We start from the raw sequence: 12928 nt of genomic DNA on the forward strand, positions 1-12928 counted from the left end.
GATAAACTCAAAGATTGAAGGAAATAGTTAAAATGTTGAGTTTTTTTTAATTTAATGTATTTTTAAAATAGTACTTAACATCTTAAAACAAAATGTCTATTATCGAGAATTTAACAAACATCTTTTGCATACTACTGTATAACTATTGTGGACCTATTATTGCATTCGTATGTTTTTTATAGTACATCTAAAAAAGTCTTGTAACGTTTTTGCAACATTAAAATTAGATTCATTCTGTTCAAGAAAGTAAAAATATAATTTAGGATACTTTTATAAAATACATCTATTGCTCAGTATTTTCTATATATACACATTTTTTAATTGAATAGGTAAACATTTTGTTCACATATTAAACTATACTAATGTAGTGTGTATGGTTATTTTTACTGTGTGAACGAAATACTTATCATAGTATTAATTAGTGTTTATTTGTGGTGAATATAAAAACAAATGATAGAACTACTAGAATCATCCATTTTGTTACAACTTAATTATATTTGTGGATGCGTAAACAATACAATATGTAGATAACTTAAATTAATTAATTTTTAAAAATATTTGACATAGCATTAATCAACCGCTTGCCATCTGCAATATTTTTTGTTTGTTTTTGTATTGCAATTATATAATATTAATTATATAGTGTGAATAGACAGACTAGCGGTGATTAAATGTTTTTCAACAATTTAACTTCATTCTCAGCAATTATGATTGTGTTATATAAAATGAAAGTAATATTAAAATGTTGCATTTAATTACCAGCAAAGGATTGACTTTTCACAATATTAATTAATTGATTACTCGTAGTTACGTGACATCATAGGCATATCTGAAGCTACGGGTCATGGGTTTGAACCTCACGTCTGGTATATCTATATGTGTATTTTAATCCAGAGCATTGACTTAATGGGTAAAATATAGTATGGATAACAATTTTTTAGCCATATTATCTAAATATGATAAAATGGTTTAACTAATTTTGGCAATAATTGTACAGTTGCCATCATAAAATATAAATACAACCATCATCAATGACTACACAATTATTTATTTCCATATATGTAATTCGCATGAATTATAGATTTTTGGCTGGCAGAATAATACAATTGCATTGAAAAGACAACTGCCATCAAAAATTTAAACATCAGTAAACAATTACTAAAATTAATATTCTGCTCAAAACAGTAAATGAATTTCAAATTCAGTTATTTACAATAACGTCATTATGTTAATGATAACGTTTGCAATATAGTTAAACGTAAAAAGTCAATTGATTTATAATGTCATTATTTTGAAGTATTATTTAATTCTGAAGGATAAATAAATCAGTAGTTTTTGAAAGTATAATAATACAAAATAATATGGTAGGTTTTAATTTGATATTCAAACGATCACAAAATCAGAATTTTTCTTAATTTTGCTAGTGTTATCTCGACATTTTCATTATAATATTCTGTGACATTTTAAGTTTTCAATATTCAATACGAAAAAATATTTACATAATAAATACCATACGCGCTAAATTGACGATATAATAAGACTTCTGTAACTAAAAGCTAAAGTATCGTAAAAATGTACGTGTTTGCAGAAAATTGGTAACAGGACGCTAATATTGTCTTTCTTTCCAAAAGTGGCCAATACATAATAATAGCTTTTTTCAAGAAGCATATGGTGTGCATAAAGGTTGTTAGTAACGTAAAGTAAAGGTAGTAATCCTGAAAACCTTTATTAAAAAGACGTTGGAGATATGAATAATGAATGGGGTTAAATTTTCTTTATAATTCTATAATTATCACACGTCTAGAACTATTGACAGCACGATGTTCAATTGACCCAATCTCTCTAAGACCGGGCCTGCATAACAGAAACCTGAAACTCCTTTACTTACATTTCGAAAATACCTTACATTTCGTTTTTCTGAAAGTATTCTTTAAAATTGTTCAAATATGTACGTGGTAACCCTATCCCTATCAGGAGTGCCGGGAATCAGATGTGTCACTACCTTTTTACATTAATTATTTATACATATCTTCGAATTTTAGTAGCTTTCAACAATCTATATAGAATTATACAATTTATTGCAAGTTGATTTAAAATTTATGAGTAATGCAATTAGTATAAATAGTTTTAGTAAAAATACTGTACGAAGTATTATGTAAAATTACATGCATATTAATTTTTTAATGAGCATCAATTAAATCAATTAATAAAGCAGTTTTTCTCTATTTTAGTTATACATTGACGCGTCTCAGGCGTAAAAAATTGGATCAATGCCATGGCAATATTACAAAAAAACTCGAACTTGCATAATAGATAAATAATAACTGGTTATTGCATCGATATACATGTATTTGCCAGCCCATAGTAGCATCAGCCTCTCTCCAAATGAACTACTTATTTTGATTTCAATAAAGATAACACATAGGTAATTTTTTATTTAATTTTTGCAATATTATTGTATTGACAAGAAATAGTAATGTAATTATTTATAATGAAATGATGGCAGTGAAGCATAATTTAATACGGGTATATTATATGGAATTGTCGAGTACCACATATTATGTAATTTATTTTTCAATTCGATTAAAACTTTTAAAAAGCTCTTTGTCAATGGATTCATAGCTTCGTTTAATATCAGGACACGCTTGTTTAAAATTACTTTATTATGAAAAAAATCGGTGTGTGTACTTATGTACGCGCGTTAGAAGTTATTTTTCTTTGGCGTAACAAAATAAAAACAAAACTTGAGATTACCTAGATTCTTCGACTAGCTCTTAATTATATTGTTAAATTACACACTCAAGATTTTGTTGGTTTATTTATATAGTTTTTAACTTATATTACTAAATTATATAATTAATTTTGGTTGTTTTTATTTTTAAAGTAACAACTATCACTATGACGTCTAATCGTTTGTTTACGTAAAGAATTGAAAATGGCCGACAATTAAATTCGTTGCCTAGGCAACGGAAAAATTAATTCTACTATCAAATTTGCGTTTGTATACAGCTGACTGATTCGCAGCTAACTTGGTACTGTCGCGCACTTTCGTAAATCTCAATTTCACTCTCTACCAAACGCCCCAAAAGAAGTATAACTTCAAAAAGTGCATATTGTAAGTATACATGTATTTAAGTGCATTATGTTTAACATATTTTGAAATAATTAGTGCATATCCAGGAATTAGGGGTCGCACATAATATATGCTGTCACGCCTCAGTGGGTTTCATAATATAAACCATTTTTTAAAGAAAAGGTAAAGAGCGTTTGCTATAAATATGGACGATCTTAGTGATCAAATCTAGTACATTGAAATTAATTTTTCGATAGCCTAACGTGCTTGTAGTTCTAGCTTCAGAACGAAAATTATATTTTTGACTTTACCTAAGTATCCAATAAACTTAAATATCAGAAATATTAATTATTATTAAGAATCCCTCACGATTTTTTTATAAATACATACCTTAAACAAAGTAAAAAAATATGATGTACGATTCTAAGCGATGGTGCCCACAGAACGCGTCGAGCGGGCGAAGTCGGCGTATTCATAACCGTAATCACACGTCTCTCGCCGCGCATTCCTCTTCACCTATGTAATAAGCGGCCCAAGCAGCACAAAACAATTATTTTTACAGCGTCTCTCATAACAAAGCAATAAAAATATTATATTATTTCGGGGCTTGTAATAAATATTTACGACGACATTATTCAACCAGCGAAATATAATGACACGGAATAAAATAAAACAATGGGTTCTCTGTTATTAAATAATTGCTTTTGGCCCGTCGATCGACGACGCCTCAAGCAGCGTAATTTTGGTAGCCGTGTTCAATGAATGGACTTCTTTGTATTTTCATTAAATCGAATCGCCGAGAAGCGAAAAACGGTGACTCATGCGGCAGGCGCCGCGCAAGGCATCGTTAAGTCCAGTGGGCGCTGGCGTATTTGATTACGTTGTATTTTTGATGATTTACGCGCCACTTGTAGAAATTTTGCGCGAGCGCCGCACTCGCTGCGTCAATGGGTTTTATGCCTTAGGGAAGCATATAAATTTCACAGAGTAATGGTTACATCAACAAACTTTAACAGAAACTACCAGAAATTAACCCACTGAAAAAATATCTGGATTTATTAGAACTCATATAGAGCATTAGAATGTTAATACAACATAATATACAACTTGATTATTAATGATTAAAAGTATGTTTTATTTATATTTAAATTGTTATTGAAAATATGAGAATGATAATAATTGATAGACATACTAGAAGAAATAATTTAAAAAAGGTATTATTGTATTTAGCATCAAAACGATTAAAATTAACCTGTACTTTAAATAAAAAAATTACTAATTTCATGTAATAAATGCAACTATGTAAACAATTCCTACATCATACTTTATGGTGGGAATTTTTGATAAAGATGTCATTTCTATTTTGATGTTTTGGACTATTTGTTGTGCGCCAAAATTTTATATTGAAGGCCATTGCTGTAATGATTTCTCATGTCGCGGTCAAGATTAATTTATGATATTATTTCGCCAAAATTTGCACACGACAAAAATTTGATTTCATATATAAATTATAAATAATGGAATCTACGTAGTAATTTAAAATGAGATAGTATGGTGCATAGGTAGGCTGGTAAACCGTAAGGTACGTTTATAACAAAAATATTGGACAACTATATAATTAAAAAATGAAAACATTGAATACTAATGGATTTTGAAAGTAAATATTGAAATTCAAAAGAAAGATCATTATAACAAACATTTGACAAAGAATGTTTATATTTTTTTTCTTTACAAAACTAATTAAACTAACATGTAAGAAATAATATTATAACAAGGAAATAATTAAGATTTTTCAGTTTATATCAAAACTGAATTAATGTGACAATAATCGTTCTTTCCGCCTACCCTTTAATTTGATAATGTAATTAATTTGTAAATTTACTCATCAGTTACTTATATTGAAAAGATTCTCTTATATTATTCATATGTGTATAATTTGACTTTTAATTTATTGGAGAAGAACATGACCTTTAAACTTAAAAATTAAATGAAGTACGTTTTCCATTTTAACACGTGTTAAGTTAAAAATCCTAAAAAAATATTGAATAAATAAATATTTATCGTTTTCAAATATTCTATTTCAATATTTTTTATTACTTTTATAAGATAATTAAATGTAGAGATCCAGTTTCGCTTAATAACGATGAACGTCTATGGGTAACGAAATAACATTGAAACTGTCTATGGTTGACAATTTATCGAGGTTATTATTTGAAGTGAAATAATAAATAAAAAGTTTAAAAAGCTTCATTTAAATAGTTTGTTTCCAAAAATAATAAGTTGTGGGAATAGTGCTAGTGAGGGAGAAAGATGAGCTCGTATATTTCCATGGGCTAAATACATATAATTTATTTTTATAGTCTTGATAATGATGTGTAAACTAAAATAGATCTCGACTAATAAACCAATCTGTAGAATTTAATATAATTTATATTTTCATTTTAGAAAACTGGATTCCACCAAGTAAATGCTAACTTGATTATTGAAAAAAACTAGCCTAATTAGTTTTTATGAATTTTCCAATACCATGAGTTTCAGAAAAAGAAATAACAGAGAAAATACAGTTTTATTTAATTTATTTAATCATCTATGTAAAAAGAAAAAGATCTTGAAGAAAACCCGGCCCTAGTCCAATTACTAAACCACTCTTTTCTCACACCAGCGGGGCGGGGCTATTCTGACTGGTTAACGCGATAGCACGTTACCGTAATTATTTTTGATCCAAAATAACATAAGTATTGCTCAGGTCTATTCTATATACATGGAAGTTATCTAAATTGCAAGATAACCGTGTTAGCCATGCCACTGATATGTTGTATATCTTGTCGCTTTGACGTTTGTTTTACTTAAAACATAACTAGAGTTATATTATACGCGCTATAATTTATTTAGTTTTATTTTTGTATTATATCGGGCGTTTATATTATATTATATATATATATTACATTGTTATAGTATACACAAGTGATGCACATCCCGTGGCCCAAAATCGGTATCTAATATATAAATATTAAATTAAAAATAATTAAAATGTATGACTAGTGTAGTATAAATATATCATTATTTTTCGACACTTGCAGCCACTGCGACCCTTCTAATCTGTCAAATAGGTTTTGCACCAATTTTCACTATACAGAGGTACATTGTCTTTGCTTTTTTTATTTAATATTTTGCGCAATCAATGAAATTTCACACCTAGCGGATGTGTACTACGCCAACTGTAGTTTCGCGTGCTGCGCAGTGACGCTAGTGTCACAATACAACTACTTTTTTTTTTTAAATCGCCACATCTCAAGATATAATTATCGTCATTTATCTCGCTCTTAATCAGGTAGCGCTTTCATCCGCGTCTCGCCTGATAGTTCATCCCTGGATAATTAACTCTCGGAATATAAAATTGCATGTTAATTATTTTTTCTATTGATTTTGGAGATAAAAAATGATTTTATTTCATTAGTCTTATATTCCATTTTTGTTAATGAGTCATCATTATTGAATTCAAGAATGATGTAAAATCGCAAATAATAAGTAGAAAATTGAAGGAATTCATGCGACCGTTTTTACCATAGTTACATATTCAAACATAGTCAACTCATTCATGCATTGCATTTAAGTGTGTTTGCATATAGAAGATACGTATATATAGGCATCAGTATATCGTGTTGTATCTATGAAATAAAACAATGGTAGAACCAGAACAATTGACCATGAATATGCGCAGAACCCATAAGCAGGAATCAGGCAGGGCTAATGTGATTACGATTGCCTTTGTTGGTTCTATCTAAATCAATTATATCACTTTGTCTCACTAGATACCGCTCCGACAATATCTTGTTCCTGCTTAAAACTTACGATAATGTGGTATATTTTTTCTATATATACGATAAGATAATGATTTGATGATTTTCAATTTACTACAAATCAAGAACGGGTGACTAAGTAGTTAGTATTTGTTACCTCTAGTATGGTTTATAAAAGGTATTTGGTAACACAAAATGTTGTATTATTACCATCAACTATTAATCGACTTTGTTCGCGTGAGATAGAGGAATCGGAAGTAACCAGATAAACATAATGAAAAAATAAACTGATTTGATTTTTTATAATAAATAAAATATACAACGGTGGGATTTGCACATACGTTTCTCTACCCGTAAGCTCCATTTAAATAAATATAGGTAATGTCAGTGTATTTAGAAACTTGTCGACTGGCATAGAAATCTTTTTGAATACCCTGCATTTAAACACCACCAGTTTCTGATAATCATTAGAGCAAAACCTTTCCTTAACATAACCTTGACATAACAAAAATAACCATAATATTTTTATCTTAAAAAAATCCTCAAAAGATTTACCCCATATCACAATGACAAAGTAATATAATTTAGATATAACATCATATCATAATACTAATACATAATATTATAAAAGGAATTAAATAATGTAATTAGGTAATTGAATTATATAAATACGTCCGCGTAAAAAAAGGTCTGAATCATAATATGGTTCGGAATTTGGATTTAATCTTTCTTGAAAAAACTTCCCGGAAAAAAGAATAACCATAAGTCACCTTCCTTTTAAGGATAGCCCAAGATGGGTATCACTACCGCCATCTTTACATTAATAAAGCCTGAGCATAACTTTTTGCACAAGCATCGAGTGGTCCACTTTTCAGTTGTCAAAATCAGATCCCAGATTGCTTGACATATTGATTCGCCCTTTCTCGTTTCAAATTGAATTATAAAAGAATTCTCAAATCAAATAATATATTAACTGTATTATTAATAAATAATACACATTCCTGTTGTTCATCAGCTGTCAAAGTCAGACTAGTCCTTCAAACAAAAACCGGTGGTAGTATCGATTTCCAAAAAATATGTAGCATTGATCGATGCATTACATTTGTAGAAGGTGTGTTAATGCTAGTGTATTATTTATCATATAAATTATCTATTCAAATCAAACCATTCCATGTGTGAACACGACAGACGCGTCAGTATGAGCACTCTACAGAACAATGACAGTTACATACATAGACAACAACGGGAGGGGCGGAAAAAGTAGGACCAGTCGTTGTGAATGTATCGGCTTTCTACTTGAGTCGGCAATGGTATCACTATCTCATGATATAACTAGGAGAATTTATTTTTTTGAGTAAATACCTATCACAAATATTTTAATAGCTATACCTACTAAATAACTATATTATATCCAGCAAAATAATATTTTTTTTATAATATTTAATATATTTTATTAGTACCTATATAAAAAAAATAATATCGGTATAATATAAAGAGAGCAAATGTTACATAGCTTTGACCTTTAGAACTATCCATAGATTAAAATTCGACATGATAGTTTATAATATGACTTCTTAAGGAAAATCAAGATTTGAAATGTCTCGATGAAAGTGAGCAATTGCGTACAACAGAGACTCAGAACATTTATTATTGGAATATATTTAAATTCCCTACATTATTTCTGCTAAGAAAATTGTGTGGGGAAATGTCAATATTTTGTTTTTTTTTCTTATACTTGAATATACAATTATCCGAGTGGAATTTATTCAAATAATTTTTATTAATTTTAGAATAATTGACTAGGTACGGAAAATTTCAACAAATAAAATACGTTAATATTGTTTACTTAAGCAAACGTTACTGGTCATAATTGTCAATGAAATTTTGGATTGAATGCTCTAATTTTTTTTTTATTTTTTAATATTTTTTTCCTACCATGTCCGATCCTAATAGGATCAGATGGGCCTCCACAGAGTAGAGGTTTGTATTGACAGATTTTGTTTTTTACGAGAAATGGATGTCAGCCACTTGCTCAACCTATTAGGTATATACCATGACAATTGAAAAACAATACGTGTACTAGCCAGACCCAGGATTCGAACCTGGGACCCACGGCGTTATAGTCCAACGCTTAAGACGCGCGGCCACCGTGGGTGTTTTTAATACAACGGCTTTCTATTTACAACAATTATTATTGACAGCTATCAACACTAAAGGCATGGAAATAATGGACCACACATAGTTATTCTAGTTATTTTGTATCTAACAAAATTGTTATCGTATATTAATAAAATAAAATTTTATTTGGTTTTATTAAATTAATAAGGCATTCTCGATGACTGCCCAACAAGAAAGTCCTTCTGCTGACACTCTGACATCCTTAAAAACATATCTTGTATGTTGCATCTATTGTTACATTTTATTATGGTGTGCCCAAACTATCGCTTTTTTAAAAAATGGTTTTTAAGATGAACATTTATTTTCTCACGCGGATAACGATTTTATTATTAATCCTTCCATAAAAAAATCTAAGATATAGTTCATAGCTTAAAAGCTTTTTTTTTAATATAATATACTTAGGATATCTTTCAGATTTATCCCATGTACCATGATTATTTATGGTAAAATAATATATTATATAGGTATGTTTCTAACACTGGCGAAGGGTGGAGGTAGGCTGTGAAGATGCGACATAAATATTGTACTTACATTACACTTTATAAGTCATACATATGTGTTGTCATTGAACTAATACTACAATATGCAGATAGTAATTGGTTAGTTTTTTTTAAATTAATTAAGCACTGCGTAAACCAAGCCATTATTGGGTAATTAATAGTAAAACAATAGTTGTATATCTTTAATATAACTAAATTGATGCCATTAAATTATACATAGTTTTAGATATTTTATAGATAGGTGAATATTTTTTATGAATTTAGTTTTATGGTTTAGTGAATTATTGGTTATTTTATGGTTTAGTGAAATATAATATGTATTCTTAATTCAACGAAAACCAATAAGAATAACTGCACTATTTTTATTGGATCGGCCATAGAATGCCTAAACTATTGTGGTTGATATAGGTAGGGCTTAATTGATTTTTAAAAGTTAACCAACACTATCTACAAATTGTTGTATTAGTTTAATGAAAACACATACGTAAGCCTGGCAAAGTTAAGTTTGCACTATTTATATCTGATCTTACCAGCCTACCTCCACCCTTCGTCACTAGTTGCTAGTATTGTCACCTTGATTTAAATTGAGAAGTCTCTATTTCAGACTACTGCACTGCACCACAAACCATCTCAATCAATAATTGTATTATATGTATAATAATGATTATAGCCACACACACTATTGAACCAATACATAATTACTCATAAAGGCTTATTTAAAAAAAATGTAAATTTATAATATTACCAACAAACTTACATAAATATATTGAATGATGTATTTTAGTTAGTTAAATAAAAATGGATAGATAACATGTTTTTATAATCTTGAATTACATTTGAGTTTCATTCATTTCAAGACATATTATGTTTTTATCCACTCCTCGCAATTCTGCACTAGAATAATACATGGATATCACACAACGTGTATTTTTTTCATCAGACGTGACATTTTACCACGCACCCATGGTTTCAAAGACAAACTCTCTACTACTCCATTGTAGGGTTATATTGTGTGATTAAATTTACGTAAATCTATAGAGATCTAATAATTTATTTATGTATAATTTACTGCAGCTATTTTCTGAACCTCTGACTTGCGTCTATAAACAAAACTATTACCTACTATACTGTAGACAGTAAGTTCTTGGATAATCGTGGTTAGTATGCTTTCTTCCGGGTACCCGGTACCTATATCATTCGATATAATCAAAACAATCATCTCCTTTACGCCTCATTTACTTCCAGTGCATATCTGACACATAAACAACGAAACAAATCAATACAATAAAAAGGAAGATATTTTCTTTAAATTAATATTTTTTAAGTATAAAATTAATTCTCTCTAATTAACATGCGACAAACAAACATTTCCTGTGAAAGTAAAATTGCCTTAAAATTATAGGTACCTACCTACTATTAATCTGGTCGCACATAAACACTCGTCTCGACTACAATACATCGAATTTGTCGATGTTATTTTGTTGTCATTCACGAATCGCATGTAACTAAATGTACTGTTGCACATAGCGTGAGTGAGACATTTTCAGTAGAAAAATAATCTACTTGTCGCATGTAAAAAATCCAATTCGACATGCGCCGCAAGTATAATATCAATGTGTTACATCGGCGTATTTGCAGGGCGTATTTTTCATTCGTTTTGGCTAGCCACGTGTCGTCACTATCTTGGTATGGTCTCGCCTATGCGCGCGGAAGAGATTTGTAAGTAATATATTCGGCGATTCTTATTTATGACAATGTCTCAAGTGAGACGACAATAAATACGTTTCCCTTACCACTCATTTTCATTAACTTGCATGTATATACTGTGACATAGCGAACGATAAGTGTCCTTAAATATTGTGCTGCAAGTACCCCAGTATTAATTATATCTCAAGAATCCTGTTGCGAATACGTGTAATTATAAATTTGAATATTAAAATATATTCGAAAATAAAAAAATCTCTCGACATAATATGATGCTATAAATTTACTTAACACTTAGTGATTTTATTATTAATCTTTACAGAAACCAAGTCGTAATAGTCTAACGGCCAATTTATATATTGTCTATGGCCACCATCGCATACATCAGTTTTTTTGTATTGACTTGTCTCGATCGTCCCCATCCATTCTGGTTACTCGACCCAACTATGGAACCTTTTTTATATTGTGGTACATTTTATAGGAGAGAACACAAAGTCAATCATCATAACCATTTAATATAATAGAATAATAAAATTTCATAATATTTTTTGCTAAAATCTGGAAATTATTTTCAGTGATACGATTTGCTAATCAAAATATTTTTATTACTAATAGTACTCAGATATACATAGTAAATAGATAGGTACTGATTGTAAGTGAAACTTATAATAATTATATTACTACATTAATTGAACAACGTATTACTTGTCACTTTAGCCCACGCTATGACCTAAATGTCAGATCAGAACTTCTAGTATATGTTATATTCACAGATATTACTTACAAATGATTCAGTTTTCATGTATTTTTATAAGTGAGTGTTGTGTATTATATGTGCGAAATAATAGAGTAAAATACTACTAGAATACACAGTTTATATAACTAGCTGAAAACCCTTTTCTAGACGATATATAGAGTGACGTCAAGTGGGGGTAAGTAGAAAAGCCATATGTTGTTTAGGGCTGGAAAATGAAGGTACGAATAAAATTATTGTACATTTCGACAGGAGTGGTGGTTTTCCGTGAAGCAGACGATGTGATCGCTTTGTTAAAAAGTAACGATATCTTATATTATAAATTTCACAAAGGACCTCCAAATATGACAATGCCTCAGATCTCCACGTACCCAAAACCACCGCTACTGGGAGTAGGTTTTGTGGAAATGCTTGTATTTTAAAAAAAAATAATGGATTTTTCTTATTAGAATAATGAAATAGATAGTTACGCATCCAGCAATTTCGCATACAATTTTAAACTAAAAATTTGCCAAAGGGCAGAACTTTGCCTAAGGACGTCACTTGATATATGATAGTGAAACCAGTACTAATATACAATATATAAAATACAACGGAATAATATACAACTTAATGTAGTTACTCAATACAATTTGGATACAATAACAACCTCATTATCATCAATAATCGTTGATTAAAGATTTCGAGGTTCTGTACGATTAATATTAAATTAGCAAATCAAAGTCTAGAAAAAAAATCTTTAATACAAATTGATAACGTGTTTATTATTGAATTTAATTAATTTCATATAACACACAATGACATCGATAGCAATGTGTACCTACCTTCTTATGTATTATTTTACTATAAAATTAGAGGAATCCTTGTATACTTTACCTTGTTACTACTGAACAGTGGACATGGTAGATAAAGCGTAAAC

General features: G+C 29.4%; 1 protein-coding gene across 1 annotated transcript in view; it reads left to right on the forward strand.

Annotated features, from left to right (window-relative positions):
- Nucleotides 1–12928, forward strand: part of Ance-3 (angiotensin-converting enzyme Ance-3) — a 244654-nt gene that overhangs the window by 148940 nt on the left and 82786 nt on the right. The gene's annotated exons all lie outside the window — the stretch shown is intronic.

This window comes from Rhyacophila brunnea, unplaced genomic scaffold (genome assembly GCF_057557595.1).
Source record: "Rhyacophila brunnea isolate RB1 unplaced genomic scaffold, BYU_Rbru_1.0 scaffold_10, whole genome shotgun sequence".
Classification (NCBI taxonomy): Eukaryota; Metazoa; Arthropoda; class Insecta; order Trichoptera; family Rhyacophilidae; genus Rhyacophila; species Rhyacophila brunnea.